This window comes from Protopterus annectens, chromosome 5.part0, assembly GCF_019279795.1.
Source record: "Protopterus annectens isolate FY-2018-M chromosome 5.part0, PAN1.0, whole genome shotgun sequence".
Classification (NCBI taxonomy): domain Eukaryota; kingdom Metazoa; phylum Chordata; order Ceratodontiformes; family Protopteridae; genus Protopterus; species Protopterus annectens.
In genome coordinates this window covers 1285131490-1285148916 of record NC_056735.1, presented here as the reverse complement: position 1 = coordinate 1285148916, position 17427 = coordinate 1285131490, and the positions used below count along the sequence as shown (strand labels likewise).

General features: G+C 36.9%; 1 protein-coding gene across 1 annotated transcript in view; it reads right to left on the bottom strand.

The window, feature by feature from the left end:
- LOC122802353 (E3 ubiquitin-protein ligase SH3RF3-like) overlaps positions 1–17427 on the bottom strand; it is a 2381113-nt gene that overhangs the window by 2174803 nt on the left and 188883 nt on the right. The window lies entirely within an intron of this gene.

Here is a 17427-nt window from a genome sequence, read left to right as displayed (position 1 = left end):
ATCCGAAATCCCAGGGGCAACAGGTGCAGGCCATCTGTGACAAAGCATCGTGGTCTGTCGACCATGTCATCCCAAGCAGACAGATACTGGATCCCCTTAGAATGACACCAGAAGGTTAGCCAATTGTTGAAGTCAATCATTTTGTCCTTGTACTGCAGTATAATTCTGGGCGATGGCCGAATGTTACTCAGGGCTAGGGTCATACCTGCCTGGGCTACAAGATCAGAGAGCTCTTCCATGTCTCTTTTCATGTAGTCCAGGGAGGTATATCTCAGGTCATTCACACCAACATGGACAATGACAGAGTCATATTTGTACTTGTTGTGGAGTGATCTGAGTGCATTGGTTATGTGGTGGATCCTGGCACCCGACAGGCAGCTGACAGTAACCTTCTCCTTGTTTAGCCTGGTGAGTGGGACATCAGTGTGCCTGACTATAGAGTCACCTATGACTAGTGTGTTGGGTACGTTGTTTTGCCTTATTGGCTGTGGTTGAATGGCACACTGAGTCTGTGGGCTATGTGTCATTTGGGTTGTGTTGGGGGATGGAGGTTGCTTGCGTTTCTGCTTTGGAGGTCTCTGTTACTTAGACAGATTATTATTGAGAGCCTCTGTGAATGTTTTTGTGTTACTATGTGTGGATTTTGGTGGTGTAGATTTAGTGAGACTATGTGATGAGTGTGGTGTGGTGCAAATGTTTACCTTCTCCTCATGACTGTCAAGTTAATTCTTGGTTGGAGAGAGCTTTACCTCCAGTTTGGCTAGATAAGTGCATCTCTCACAGGTTGTAGTGTTGGGTGGTAGGAGGAGATGTCTGTCTGTGTACATGAGGCAATTTCTACATTACCTCAAGATGCCCAGATTCATCAGGTAGAAAGGAGAGAATGCTGGGAGCTGACCCTTGGACATGCCTGAATAAAAAAATATTTTCCTCTAGATAAGTGAGGAAAGTGAGTACAAGAGCTGTTTTTCTCTAAGCAAGTGAGAAAAGTAAGTACAAAAACTGTTTTCCTCTAGGTAATGAGGAAGGTTGAGTGCTATAGTAATTAGTAGCTTATTTAGTGCTTACAAGTTCTGAACAAGTGCTGAGCATGAATAAGCAAATTTAAGTGCAAAAACTAAGAATCTGTATCTGCACTAGCTACAAGACAGAAACAAGTGCAAATGCAGGCTTTCAAATCAGAATGTTGAGAGAGATGGAAGAGATTGCCCAAATGGCCAGTAACTACAATTTCTGGGCCAGAACCACTCCTTATGCGGTAGACAGGTTACCTAGTGCTTACCACTCCCACTAATAAGCTAGAAGGCTTCCCTCCAACACAGAAAGGCTTGGGGGGGCTCAGAAGCTTACATACAGTCCTGGAAACAGCAAATATGTATCTGGAACACTAGTTACAGGAAAGGTAGGAAACAGGCTTACAGTTTTTTTTTTTACAGAAAAGTAGCAAAAACAGTAGTAAAAACAATTCACATGCATTGCAAGCTAGCGCACTTGAGTATGTAGCAATATTAGACCAAACACAGTTTACAAATGCAATTAAATTAAAAAGGACTAAAAGCAAGTGCAGAAAGAGTTTATTAGGTAGAATGTGGTAAAAAGATGGGATTGAGGGAGTGTCCCAGATCAAATCTACAGTGGGGCGGGCAACTGCAAAAGCCACCAAATTTAAACTACAAGCCATAAATAAGGAGGGTGGATAGGACAAAACAGTTTCAAAAGAGATCTAAGCAACAATTAAACTCTAAAACCAGAAAATATATACTCAGCTCTGTATATTTGCAAATAGATTGGAAAGCGGTCTCTCAGAACACAGGTTGCAGCAATTAAATGCAGGCTGTTACTAACAGGTCTAATTTTATGCACATGATCCTTGAGTTAGATAACACACAAGCTGTAAAACCAGTTATACCAACTGAAGACACTGCAGAAAATAGGGGGGGGGGGGCAGTTTCAACAGAGATCTAAGCAACAACTAACAGTACAAACTCTAAAACCAAAAAATATACTCAGCTCTGTATATTTGCAGATAGACTGGAAAGCAGTCTCTCAGAATAGGGAGACAACAGTTTCAACAGAGATCTAAGCAACAATTAACAAACTCTAAAACCAAAAAATATATACTCAGCTCTGTATATTTGCAGACAGATTGGAAAGCAGTCTCTCAGAACACAGGTTCCAGCAATTAAATGCAGGCTGTTACTAACAGGTCGAATTTTATGCAAGTGATCCTTGAGTTAGATAACACACAAGCTGTAAAAAACTGTTATGCCAAATGAAGACACTGCAGAAAATAATGGGGGTGGGGTGGGGAAAACAGTTTCAACAGAGATCTAAGCAACAACTAACAGTACAAACTATAAAACCAAAAAATATACTCAGCTCTGTATATTTGCAGATAGATTGGAAAGCAGTCTCTCAGAACAGGGAGACAACAGTTTCAACAGAGATCTAAGCAACAATTAAACTCTGAAACCAAAACATATATACTCAGCTCTGTATATTTGCAGATAGATTGGAAAGCAGTCTCTCAGAACACAGGTTCCAGCAATTAAATGCAGGCTGTTACTAACAGGTCTAATTTTATGCAAGTGATCCTTGAATTAGATAACACACAAGCTGTAAAAAACAGTTATACCAACTGAAGACACGGCAGAAAATAGGGGGGGGGGCTGTTTCAAAAGAGATCTAAGCAACAACTAACAGTACAAACTCTAAAACCAAAAAATATACTCAGCTCTGTATATTTGCAAATAGATTGGAAAGCAGTCTCTCAGAACAGGGAGACAACAGTTTCAACAGAGATCTAAGCAACAATTAAACTCTAAAACCAAAAAATATACTCAGCTCTGTATATTTGCTGATAGATTGGAAAGCAGTCTCTCAGAACACAGGTTCCAGCAATGTAGGCTGTTACTAACAGGTCTAATTTTATGCAAGTGATCATTGAGTTAGATAACACACAAGCTGTAAAAAACAGTTATACCAACTGAAGACACGGCAGAAAATGGGGGTGGGGCAGTTTCAACAGAGATCTAAGCAACAACTAACAGTACAAACTCTAAAAACAAAAAAAATATACTCCGCTCTGTATATTTGCAGATAGATTGGAAAGCAGTCTCTTAGAACAGGGAGACAACAGTTTCAACAGAGATCTAAGCAACAATTAACAAACTCTAAAACCAAAAAAATATATACTCAGCTGTGTATATTTGCAGATAGATTGGAAAGCAGTCTCTCAGAATACATGTTCCAGCAATTAAATGCAGGCTGTTACTAACAGGTCTAATTTTATGTAAGTGAACCTTGAGTTAGATAACACATACCAGCGGAAACAAATTTATGTGTAGCTATAAGGATACTAGCTACGGGTACATTCCAAAGACCAACTGGGGACATGATGGGGGTCTCACAGGCATCAGCATCCAGGGTACTCCACCAGTTACTGGATGCCATGCTACCACATGCCAGTGATCACATTTATTTTCCCTTCACCCTTGAGGTGAGGGTGAGCAGTATGCAACACTAATACTGTATAGCACACTACTCTGTGGGACTGGGTGCCATATATCACACAATTATACACTTCAAGGCACCACCCGGTGAGGAGATTAGAATCCATGTCATTGGCAAGGGGTACCACTCCATCAACTGCCAGGTCATGTGCAATGCCCAGGGCATTATCATAAATGTGTGTGCTGGCAGCCCTGGCACTTATCATGACTCCCATATCTGGCATGTATCACAGCTGTACTAGATGTTTGCTAAGTTAGCCTTAGAGTAGTTTTGAATATTCCAGGTTTAGCGGGGGGTCCAGGTTTTATTTTTACTTCAAAGGAGACCATTTTGTGGTCTGGCCTTACCATGGAAGGCATTACAAGTAGGAGTTGTGCAGCAGTCTCCCATATTAGTGAGGACTAGATCCAGTATTTTTGTACCCCTGATTGGTGTATTGACACTCTGGTCCAGGGAGTTTGTGTTTACAAAATTCAGAAATCTCTGTGGCTGTGCATTTGGTGTTGTATAGGATTGTAAGTTAATATTGGGTAATTAAAGTTACCCATGAATATGGTATTTGGTTGGATGGTGAGTGTTTCCATTAAGTTGAAATTCTTTATATTGGATTCCTGGATCACAGAGGGTGGCCTACAGCTTGCAAGGAATTGGTATTGGATTTTGCCTTTGGTGACTTGAACATGGAGCAGCTCAAGCACATTGTGCTGTTTGACCAGCCTTGAAGTATATTTATTTTTGATATAAATCAAGACACTTCCACCTTTAGCCCCTGCCTGTGAAGTAGCTGGTCTAAATGTGTAGAAGGCATTATAACCTTGCACTGTATGTGTGCTGTCTGCCACTTTAAACCATGTCTAAGTGACTGCAAAGATGTCAGCGTTCTCTAGAGTAAAGAGAGTTTCTAGGGAGTGGAGTTTTTTTTAGACTCCTAGCATTCAGCAGTAATACCTTTGGATTTTATTGGTTATGATTTGCTATGTTGGTAGTACCTTCAGTTTGGCATTGCCTAAAAAAGGCACTATGGGGGAAGGCAATGTTTTAGCTAATATTTGAAAGCCTAGAAGGGAGAGGTACAGACCATCTGTGGCAAAGCAGCGTGGTCTGTTGCCCATCTATTTCCATGCTGACAAATTTTGCACCCCCCTTAGAATGATGCCAGAAACTAAACTAATTATTAAAGTCAGTTATCTTTTGTTCATATTGTGGCATCCTGTTTGGAGAAGGTAAAATGCTGCTCAGTGCTAGGCTCATACCAGCCTGGGATATGTATTCCAAGAGCTCCATGATGTCTCTCTTCATATAGTCTAGGGAGGTGTGTCTCAGGTCATTTACACCCACATGGACTATGACTGAATCATACTGATATTTGTGGTCCAATAACCTGAGTTTGTCCCAAATGTGGCAGATCCTAGACCCTGATAAGCAATTGACCCTGACTTTCTCCTTACTCAGCCTGGTGAAAAGGACATCAGTGTATCTCACAATGGAGGCGCCAATGACCAGAATGTTGGATTGTGTGGTGGCTTGCGTTATGGGCTCAGAAGTAGAGGCTCCATGAGATGTGGCTGCAGGTGTTGATGTGGGTGTTTTGAAAGAATGCATTCGAGGCTGCTGCGGGTATTTATCTGTACTTCATCTAGGAGGTCTTTGGAGTTTAGGAAGGTTACATTAAGTGCTTCAGCATATGTAGGTATACATGTCTGCTTTGAATTGTGTGTGATGGGTGCAGAGTGTGTACTACTGACAACCATATCGACATTAGGAGTACTTCTATGTGAGAGCTTGTCTCTATTAACATTGTGTAAATACATCTCACATACCATATCAGTTTGTTTGAGAACTGCAAGGCTCCTGGAAGGCTTGTCTATAGCTGAGGCACTAGAGTTTCATAATAAATTATTTGTCTTTACTTTGAGTGTGTTTTCACCATGTTTTCGGTATTGCTCACTTTTGTTGTTCTAAGTTTCCATTTTTCATTGGTTTGTATTTGCTGTATTTATCATTGTTTGAGAATTAACTGGTTGTCAGTAAACATGAGGCAAGTTTTACATTGCCTCAGGATGCCCATATCCACCAAGCTGCTAATGGAGATACTGGGAAAGTTCATATCCATGGCAACAGAGCCTTTTTTACTGATTACACAGTTGCAGTGAGAGTATAAAGTAATGTCAGGAGTATCCGGTTTGCAACTCTGGGGACAGTGTCCTGTGTGCAACTAGGTTTTGGTGAAATTTCAATTGTGCTTTTACAGGAAAAATGTCAGTTAAGGTGTTTGTGTCTATACAGGGCACTGCCAAACAATTGAGGGGAAACTAATAAGTAGACCCTGAACATTTAAGGATGAAGTATTTAGGCATCTATTATGAAGCTAGAAACAAATCAAGCAGTAGTTACTGAAAAAAAGAATTGTCAAATTGCAGGGTATCTGTGGTCATATGAAGCAAGAAAAAAAATTTACCAAAAATGCTGGATCCAGTTTGCAACAGGAACTTTAAATCTATGAACTATTATGGTAAATCAAGAAGGATAACTAAAGCACTAACAATGTAACATCCTGGCATAGTGAAACATGGAGAAAGTATCTGTAATGAGAGAATATTTTGCATCACCCATGTACAAAATGTTTTTGAATTTTGTTACGAACACAGACAGCACACTCAGGCAAACCTTATTTGATCATATCATTTCTCACATAAAATTATAAAGTGCAAGGAATTGTGTAAAAAAATGCAGCTATTGTTAATCTGCTCCTTAAACATGGGTACCATTTAGACATTTTTCTTCATATAGTTTACTATTTGCTATTCACGTGTTCTTGCAAACCTGATTTAATCTTTGTTAAACTTTGGTAAGGATTTTTCATATGCTAGTAATTACACCCAGTTGCTATTACAAAGAAATACCTTAAATATAACAGTTACTTGAGATTACAACACCCTACTTTATTTTGTAGACATTATTTTTTTCACTACTCTCATAAAGTAGGCCAGTTTCTCTTTTATTTAATTTTATTTTGTAGACATTTATATTTTCTCCAATTCTATCATGTAGTAGGCCAATTTCTGTTCTATTTGTCATTGAAACATGGCTCCAGAATTTTCTTAAGTACCTATTTTCACTTCTGAAATTTAGTGAAGTCCCCTGACTAATATAAATAATTGTCAGCTTTGGTGTAATCTCTCCTACAGGAATTGTATGTGATTAGGGGTTCCAAAAAGCAATGATGATCATTTTCTACCTAAGCAGTATTCAGACAGGAAAAATAGGAAAAAGAAATTATTAATTGCAGACTTTACCTCATTAATGTAAATCAATGTGTCTGAAATGCATAATTCCTTTGTGCATTTTTATGCCTTCACTGAATACTATCAAGGTATTATTATTACCTCTAATTACTGAGAAGCCTTAAACACACAATTCATTGTTTCTGTTTTCTGTTCCCCACCTATGTGCCCTTTTATTTTTAATTTTCATTAAAATGCTACTTGGTTTTATCTGTATTGAGAGTTTATTAAATGATGTTGGAACATGGTGTTATACAAGAATATGCATCATATTTTTCTGGAAGGTAAACTATTGGCCCTTGTAATTGCTGAATGTGACATAGTTCACAAATAAAAATTTGAAGAGACAAGGTCAGTACCACAGTACCACAGCAAAAATGTATGTCATAATTTAGTAATTTCTATAACAATGAATCCAGACAGTGAGTATAGTCTAACCTCATAACAAGTTATCAAGTACATTAATTCTTCCTTTTAAACATCTTTCAACTCTTTAATTGGATGAGGTATTCAGGTAATTTAAGGCAGTTATTATTAATAACAAATCAAAGGGATAGCAGCATATGTAGTAACATTCATTAAATTATGATTAGAATGATATATTACTCCTAATAACTTTATTTCCATGCATGATACATTATAAGTGTTTGGATTTTTGTCACTAAATATTTCTATATATGTTCCCTAAAAAGTTGTTGCTGTTTTTGTAAATTTATAAATAACACATTTATAAACTCAGAAGTCTAAGTTACTAGCTCAGTACTACTTGGTTAAGCTTATATCAAGAAGAATTAATAAATCTGAACTTGATGTGATTATATGCCTTGTTTTATAGTCATACGTATATTTAGTTAGATTTTACCCAAATTCTATGTCAATGTCCTTGTAGCTCAGAACATCTAATGTCATTTTTATAGTTCTTCAGTAGTTCTATTTGCATTCTACACAATGAAATTATATACCTGGGTAACAAACCAAAAGTTAATAATTTCATATCTTAGACTAACACTTTAGTTGGCAGAAGCCTAGGCCTTATTGTAGCCCTTGGTGTGGTAGATCCTAATTTCTCTTCAGGACACATCTTGTAGATTTGTAACTTAAGCCTTCAGTGCGAACATGACTGTGTATGCATGGCTATGGCCATGGGCTTACTGAACTGTAGGATATCAGCCTTTACTCAGGTAGCATGTTGTGAAGAAACATATACGAACATCATTTATGATCCAACATGCAATGCTCAAGTATCTGCATGCAGAGTTTCACTTCCCACGGTGCTGCATCAAACATTTATTTAAACAGTGCCATCTGTAGCCACTCTGCAAAAATAATAGTATAAGGCCAAAGCTATGTCCTTCTAGCCCATGTGACAACCATTCCAGCAATCCATACCTATTACTGTACATGGGTTATACACAGCGAATATGGCTGTACCACATGAATGTCAGCGTAATTACTATGTGACAATATATTCAGCATGGAAATTCTAGTATGTGTTGCTGTGTCTAAAATGACTGGTTGGACCAAAAAAGCACTTCCCCATTACACATAAATAAACAGTAAATAAAATAAAACATAATATTAGTGAATGATGGCATTATTTGATCAGGTACCTTAGACATTGTACATGTTAAACTTAAAAGTCTGCATATTGTTGTGTTTGACTTTAATCCTTCATTTGATACGGCAATATCTAAGATGATACTAATTTTTGAGTGAGTTACTGCATGTAATGTGATAATCAGTTTAATCCTCATGTTACCTGGGGAAAAAATCAATTTCATCACATTAAGCAGGAGTTAAAATAAAATAAAATGTTTAGATTATCATCTACTTCTAGAAAAGGGCATACCGTCTTTAACATAGATGCTGCATTTTTTGTTTGAAGAGTTTATGAATATTTTAACTTAGTCATAAATGTTTCCTTATCATTGCTTTTACATCATTTTACTGCTGATTTATTTAGTTTTTTTCCTTTTTCCCCAGCATTTGTCTAGATTATAATTTGTAGATTATTATTATTGCCAGTCAGCTATCCACTCAGGACTTGCCTATATCCAACTATATCACTAACCAACCCCCTCCATTTCTCTTCCAACCAGTCCCAACTACATATATTCTTGCCCTCATCCAAAAACTTAAACCATGCACTCCTATAGCTGACCAGATACCTGCCGAATGCCTATAAAAGGCAGCCAAATCTATTGCTTACCCCATTTCCATTCTTACCAATAGAACAATCACTGAAGGACACATCCCTAGCATATGGAAGGTCTCCCATATTATCCCCCTTCATAAGGGAGGTAACTCCACTGAAATCTCCAATTACCGTCCCATTGCCGTAGGTCTCCCCTAGCAAAGATCATGAAAAAATGCATCCATAAACAATTGCTAGACCATCTAATCCCTACTTTCCAACTCTCAACATGGTTTCAGACCTTCACACAACACTACGACTGCCCTTCTTTCCTTCACTCACTGTATCATCAAAAAACAAAACCTCAATATGCTTTCCTCTGCACTGTTTATAGATCTGTCTAAGGCGTTCGATATGGTAAATCACCAGTTACTTATAAAAATCCTCAAATCTCTGTCACTGGATGCATTAGCTATAAAATGGTTCCAATCCTATCTGGATAACAGACAACAGGCTGTGCTTTGGCACAATATTCTATCTACTCATCTACCCATCTACCCATCAATGTAGGGGTCCCGCAAGGGTCCATATTAGGGCCTCTCCTATTTTCTATATTTATCAGTGACCTTCACCTAACAATTCCCCAAGCTACATGCATACAATATGCAGATGATTCGACACTTATATGCTCAGCCACATCAATATCTGAACTTCACTCCCTTACCCAAAAGGTCTTTAACACAGTTGAACTATGGTTTACTCGACGCTGTCTCCTTCTAAACCCCAAAAAAACTAAACTCCTCCTTTTCACTCCTACTTGTAAGTCCCCCCCATAGACTTCACAGTAACATCCAATAACAGTACTCCTATATCCCCAGACCCAACTACCAAACTACTTGGTATCACCATAGATAACAACCTTAACTTTGACACCCATATTAATAATAGTTTAAAATCTGTTAATAGAAAACTGGGCTCTTTCTACAGGATCAAGCCCTTCCTCTCTCCTGCAGCTAGAATAACTATTGCTCACACTCACCTAATTTCTACTCTCCTCTATGCCTCACCCATATACACTAATCTCTCTAAAAACAACCTTAATAAAATGGAAAATGCCTACAATAGCATAGTCAGATTTGCTACAGGTAAACCTTTCAGAACCCACCACTGTACTGACCTAAAGCAACTAGGATGGCTTGAATTACAAAACCAGCTTAAATTCCACCAACTTACCATTGCCCACAAAACCCTTTACCATCCTACCAATACCCCTATACTATCTACCCTCATTATCCCCTACAACAATCTAAAGACCTTACGTTCATCACATAGACTTCTGGTAAATATTTGTAAGTCAAACAACAGGACTGGAGACTCAATTTTCTCTAATGCTGTTGGAAAATCCTGGAACCTTCTTCCTCTATATCACTCTTTAAAAACAAACTGAAACTTTTTCTCAGAACACACTGGCTGTGCCCCTGTACCAAACCTGACTGATCTACCACCTTTCTTACTTGGATCTACCTGCTCTCTTCTTCTCAGTATTCTTGTTCCTTTTCTTAACAACTGACCTTGACCTTTCTAGATTTTTTTTACTTACACCCTCTTAATTTCTTTAAGCAGACTAGGTATTAACTCTTATACTGATTATTACAGCTCCTACTTTTTGTTTTCCTTCTCTATGTCAACCTGTTTACTAATATGTTATCTAACTCAGCTGCTATCTTTTTATATGTTGTATTGCAACTACATTTGTTGTATTACAACTCCATTTGTATTGTATTAAGTATATTTGTATATTTAGCACTATGCTATGAACAAACAACCACTGTGATTATTCCCTGTTTTTTTTCTTGCAATGTTTAACATACAAATTAATCTTTGTATAATGTGATTATATTTTTACTTCCTCGGAGCTTATCTCCCCGGGCCTCTACTGAAAATGGACATGTATCCAGTTAGACTAGCCCGGTCAACAAATGTAAAAATAAATAAATAAATATTATTATTATTTTGCTTTTTTACCAGCTTTTCTGTAGATTATAATTTGTAGATTATTTTTATAATTAGATGCTTTCTCTTTCTCATTCTCTTTAAAATAATTCTATATTTGTATAGTTCCACAATATTTGTTTGCCATTGATCATATTCCTTTATATATTTTAAAAATATGGTATCCAGTACAATGATGCAGTGCACTGTGATATTTTTGTCCAGCATTTATTTTGCTGTTGCCTCATTAATTACATAAAACTTGCAATATATTTTTGAGAAACCACATTTTGCTTACTTTGGTCTAATCCTGATTCTAAATTTTGCTCCCACACAACCATTCAATTTAAAGACAGTTACATTTGAAAACACATGCTGTGATGAATACCAAGGTAAAGGAAAGTAAATTTTCATATCTTTTAAGGATTTACATTTGAATCAATGTGTCTAATTTGCTATACATATTTCAGATGTATATCTCTTACCAATGGATAAATAGATAGATAAATAGATAGATAGATAGATAGATAGATAGATAGATAGATAGATAGATAGATAGATAGATAGATAGATACAGATGGTTAGATACAGGTATATGTTTATATTACGAACTACGAAAGGGGAAATTGGTTGAAACAGAATACATCAACCAGTTTCATCAAGCACACAATTCACTGATAACCCAAATTCTGAACTAAAAGATTGCAAAAGTAAGCAGCTAGGGTATATCTGCAGTCATGCACAGCTCTCAACAAGTACCCTACAGAACAAAATAAAGCACAAACTCCCCAAAATAAGTGCACATATTCCCATACCACCATAACTTATGTATACCAACTCCATGGTTGAACAACCATGAAAAAAGGGAAATAAACCGGGGCTGTGCAATGGTAAGTGCCACAACTTGAATATAGTATAATTCAATATATTTTTCACCAATTCATTTTACAAAGAAATCTTGCCATGACAAAAGAAACTTGTAACCAAATCTCTAGATTCCATATATAGATATATAATATATTAAGTGTTAGTTATTATTTACTTAAGCTTTAGCATTAATGTGCTTTGCTGATACCTAAAGTGGTTTAGCATTAACATTTTGAAAATAAAATAGAGCTGGAAGCCAACTTGTCTGAGCCAGAATAAAACAGTTGTGTTACCTACACGTGACACTTGTTTTAAATTGCTAGATTTTGTTTGTTGTGCTCTCAGAATTTGTCAGGTACCTTGCCAGATGTGCCTGCAAATAATGACAATGTATACTACAAAGAGAGCAGACACACATAATCACTGTTGTTGTCTTAGCCTCTTTATTACTTTTCTGTGTGTTCTGCAACATGCAGACATACAAGTCTGGGTGTGGAAGTAGACTTACTGTGTACAATCTGAAGATGGGGTGGGGATGTCAAGCCAAACCCTAAGACATTTAAAGGTATTACCCAAATATGTATCCTTTGGAAATTCCTATGATCCTACCCTCCTTCACTTCTAGCTAACTTTCTGTGTGTTCCAAATAATACAAATGTTGTCATATTCACTTTCAGGTCAAGTGCAGTAGCAGAAATATTTTTTTTGTTATTCTGATTCTTTATTATATCCTAATTCTTGATTATCACTACTAGGTTTTAAGTGGAAAAGAATGCCACCATTACTTGGACCCTATGAAATCTTAACTGGTGTTAGATTGAAGAGAAGGTAATACATCACTAAGGTAGTAATGAAACACACAAATCAGCTACATCATTCAAAAGATGAGACTTGCATTTATGCTGAATTCATGTAATTACATCAGCATTTCTAAATAAATATGTAGGGCTTGATGCATTACTTCTTTAGAGGCTAAGCCTTCAAATGCACATTTACATACTTAGCAGTGGCAGAATTTAATTATTGGATGAGCTCAGGGCTAGACTTCCAAAGATCCTCAGAGACCAATAGCTTAACAAGTACCTATGAATGTATGACTGCCAGAAAAGGATGATCTGTATATTGGATGACTGTAGTAAAGGGTAATCTGCACTGGTGATCTGATGCACTGTGCTAGGGTTAACTACAAATCCATTTATGAAGACAGAGAAGTAGGGTCCAAGTTCAAATTTCTGTAGTACTAATTTATTGATTAACTATGATGTGTCAATGACAGCCAAATAGGTTCTGCACTTATGAAAGCTGTTGAATAGTTTTAGATCCATCTTCTTAAAATCATTAAGGAAGTTCCTAGAATAACATCTGCTAGTCTTCAGGATTCAAATCTTTTTTGGGATCAAGAAAGATATATCTAGAAAGCTAAATAGGGGAGTGAGCTCATACCTGCCTTCAGTGAATAAAACAATATGGCAACCATTCAAAGTTTATTTTATTTATTTTGCTTTTGTTCGGCAGGGGAAGTCCAGTTTTAGAGAGGAGATTTAAAGTGGAGGCCTGGGGATGAAAGCTCCAGTAAAATAATTATAAATATCAAAGTTCCAAAAAGAAAAATAAAATAAAACTCAAGAGGTGAAGCTCAGTAAAGTAAATGATTACAATCAAATGCACTTTTCACAGACATTTGAAAAACATATTGTGACATAGCTATATATTTCCCACTACTAATTATATATCGGACACAATCTTTCAACAGTCTTAAGAAAGTCATGGTAGACAGCAAGCATCAATAGACTTGAAGGCGTCTCAGATTTCACTATATAAATAAATAAATTCGCAAGTACTTAAAATAATTGTAAGAGAAAAGAAAACAATAGCAGTGCATGTACTGAAGAAAACTAAGGCCGCTGAGTCAGGAAGGCGAAGACTTTGAAGTGCACGGCGGGAGGTAGCTTAACGTAAATGAGTTCAAGAAGGAGACACTGCTAATGGTTAATAGTGATGCTCTCATTACACATGCACATTAGCATAAGAAAAGAGAAATCATTAACATTTACATACATCATAAACAAAAATCAGCTAAACGAAACTCTAAGCTACTGAGCAGCAGTAAGTTGGAAAACCACATTAACCTGTCACATCCAATAAGTGATGCAGTAAGGATAAGCAACCGCTAGTCTGTATAAACATAGTAACAGCTAACAGTGACGAACAACTGTTACTATAGGCCATGGTGCCATATAGTAGGCATTCATAAATTCTGCACAGATTCCGTGAAAACACCTTTGTGGATCATGACAAGCAATTATAACATCTGCTTCATTGTTTCACAGCTTGTTGAACCGCACAGAAATCTATATGATGCTTTTCGCATAGTGTTGCAGGAATACTCCTGTGCCAGTTCATATAGCCATGTATGATGTCTCTCCAGCACCTTTGGATGGGGCTCTATTCCATGCATCCTTTACTTATTTTTATTTACAGTTAAATGCTTTCTGTTATTATCGCTTACACAGACCACTTTTGGACTGACCGAAAGTGTTTTCAGCCTTAATCTTCTTTGAAAGATGACTAACTTATTTTGCCCACTCATGCCTATAACATATCTCAACCTTTAGTGTCTGTTAACTGGACAAGATTCATGGACAAGATGGACAAGACCTATTAGACTTTAGGTACAATCCTGAAGACGTGCTGGTGTAAGTGATAAGGTCTGAGACACATAATAATACATTAAAAAAAAGGATTCCAAACATAGACATACAGATTGTAATTTATTAGCAAATATACCATTCCATATGACAGTGTCTTGAAAGAAAAAAATGTACAGAATTTGCACTTCAGTTTTTAATTAGAATGTGGGACAGCCAACTTTTGAACTGCTTGCCTTATGTTTCCTCCTTACTAAAATGTCATTCTGCTATTCTCTGAAAGTCTAATGTAAAGCTGCTAGTTCCATCATCTTAAACTTCCTCTCTGTTATCAAGCAAGAATGTAATTCATGTTTTCAGGAAATGATTCCTGATGTCCTTACTCAGGTGTTTACATTTAGATGCAGGTACAACATTCTGTGTGGAGCTTTCCTAATGAAATTCTCCGACATCTCCCTAATACATCAGATCATACCTCCCCATACTACATCAGAACAGAAGTACATTACTAACAATGCTACCCATAAAAATGAAAATAAATTCATTCACAAGGGAGAAGCTGAAATGTAACTACAGGACAACGAAGTGAAATCTCAGCTCAGATAAGGAAAATGTCATGCCCTTTGTATACAAGAATGGAGAAGTGTAACTTTTCAACTTCAGGTATGGTTCCAGCACAATTTGTATAAACATAAATGTATGTGAAAGAAATACACTGCAGTAAAAGTGTATTTCAGTTTTGTACCCCTTACATATCTGTCTCCCACTGCTGACCAGGATTTTCTTGAGCCCTGACAATTCATTGTCAACTCTGAGTAATGATTTTTTAAGCAGCTAATGGGTTTGCATCATATCACTCTGTGCTGACACAAGATTCACAAAGCTGTTTGGGCTACTGGGATGAAGACATACATGTTTGCATAATAAGGCTCTAACTAACAGCAGAAGGCCTCTTTCTGATATTGAATCTTATTTACCATCATCACCACCACCACCTCTCTTCTTAAACACAAGGATACTAGGGTGGTTTTGTCTTTCCCTATTTTTCTCCTGATCCTGGTGCAAACTCTGTATCACTGCATTCCCTTTCCCATTTCCAGCTTACCTTTGTTCTTACTCAGGTATTAGCATTTAGATGAAAGTACAAATAGGTTTCCTAATGAACTGCTCTGACACCTCCCTGTTTCAGCAGTCATGCCTCCTGCTCTCTACCCAGATATCTTGTTAGCTCCCTAGCTACTGTTTTTTTTTAATTTCTGCCTGTCATTTTGTCATCTGATTGGACAGTGCACATGTTCCTTCATCTCTTGAGGAAGGAATGTACAGAATTTCCTTTAAAGAGTATAACCTTCCCATTGGTCAGAAGATGGTTACCAGGATTGGTGACTTTGAGTGATCCCAGAACTGGTGTTGGTCACTTTCTAATCTTGAATAGGAACATCATAGATCACTTGGGCCATCCATCATTGTTACCCTGCTTAAGTTGTGGACCACAATCAAACCTACTGCGATGAGAAGAGTATGCTACCTTACTGACTCTCTACATTTCATGCTTTTAAACATACTCTAAAAGACTTCCTTTTTATCACCTGGCTCTGATCCTGTGCTATCCCAGCCTGAACCCCCCTGCCATGCTTTCTTCTTTCCCTTCCTCATATACCCTTCTCTTCTCCAGCTCTACTCTGCCATTCTTATCTGGCTTTCTTATAACGACTTTTTTTCCACATTATCTGAGTCTTCTTGAAGATGAACTATTTTCCAATCTTCCCTACATCTGTGTAATAATACCTCTGAAGTTTTACCACATTTTTGATTTCTACTTTTACTTAACTCTTCTGCACATCCAGGGTTTTCTTTATGTATGGCTAGAGAGACATCCTTCTTAACATCTCTTATCAGTCGGCAGTATTTCAGACTCACCATTGATATAGAAAATGTTTCTTGCTGCTGTATAATATTTCTAAACAAAGTGCTTTATTACTATATAATGTGGAATACATCATGCCAGTATAAGTTTGTACTGCAATATATCTCTTGCAATAAGTGTGAAATGTATAATACTTGGAGAATGCTTTTCTGATGTAAACTAGAGCTTTTCTCCTTGGGCCTCTGCTGAAAATGGGTACTCTATGGGGCAGGTTGGATTTCCGAGTAAACAAACAATAATAAATAAATAAATTCAGCTATGTAGTATGCACAGGCCTATAATGATCGCTCACTGAAATATTTCACTCATTCTGATTTGATATAACCAATCATCAGTAAATCTATTGTGCTTTGAATCCTGTATAGTATAAGACACTAGGTACTACACAAAAGAGTAATATATACAACTTTCCACATTAATTAGTTTAGTCAAAATCATTGTATTTACTAGCCCCCTTTCTTCTATCAGCATTGTAAAGGGACACAGAACAAATGCACCTGTATGTAGTGCTAATGAATTCTATTAAGGTACTCATTCAGAAAAGAAGTTACATTACCCATACACTACCTCTTGTAATGGTCAGGAAAGTATCCTGTTTGGTGCAATTGTCTTTGTGACTCTGTCTTCCAAAAGCAAGTTATTGTCCAGTTCTTTGCTGTATCTGGTCATGTTGTCTAACTAATAGAAATGTTACATAAGCAGCACATCACGAGGTGTAACATGGTACTGACTGCAACAAAAATGTCAAAGCCATGTCAGAAAGGACAGTATCCTTCTTGCTAAAAAAGTGTAAATAAATGAATAAATAAATAAAACAAGGGAATGAAGGAATATTTAAGATCAGCAAAAGCCAGTAACCACATTTTTACATGTGCAGAGCACTTACAGTAATATTGATAAAAAAAAAAAGAAAGAAAAAAAATCACAAAGCTTGTGACCGGAATCTTGTTATCGCATGAAACTATAGGAAGCTCACAAGAAGAAAGCTAAATTATTAAAATAGTATCACACTCTTTCCTGTCAGCATATCTCTTTCAATTGCCAGTGAACTAGTAATAAAAC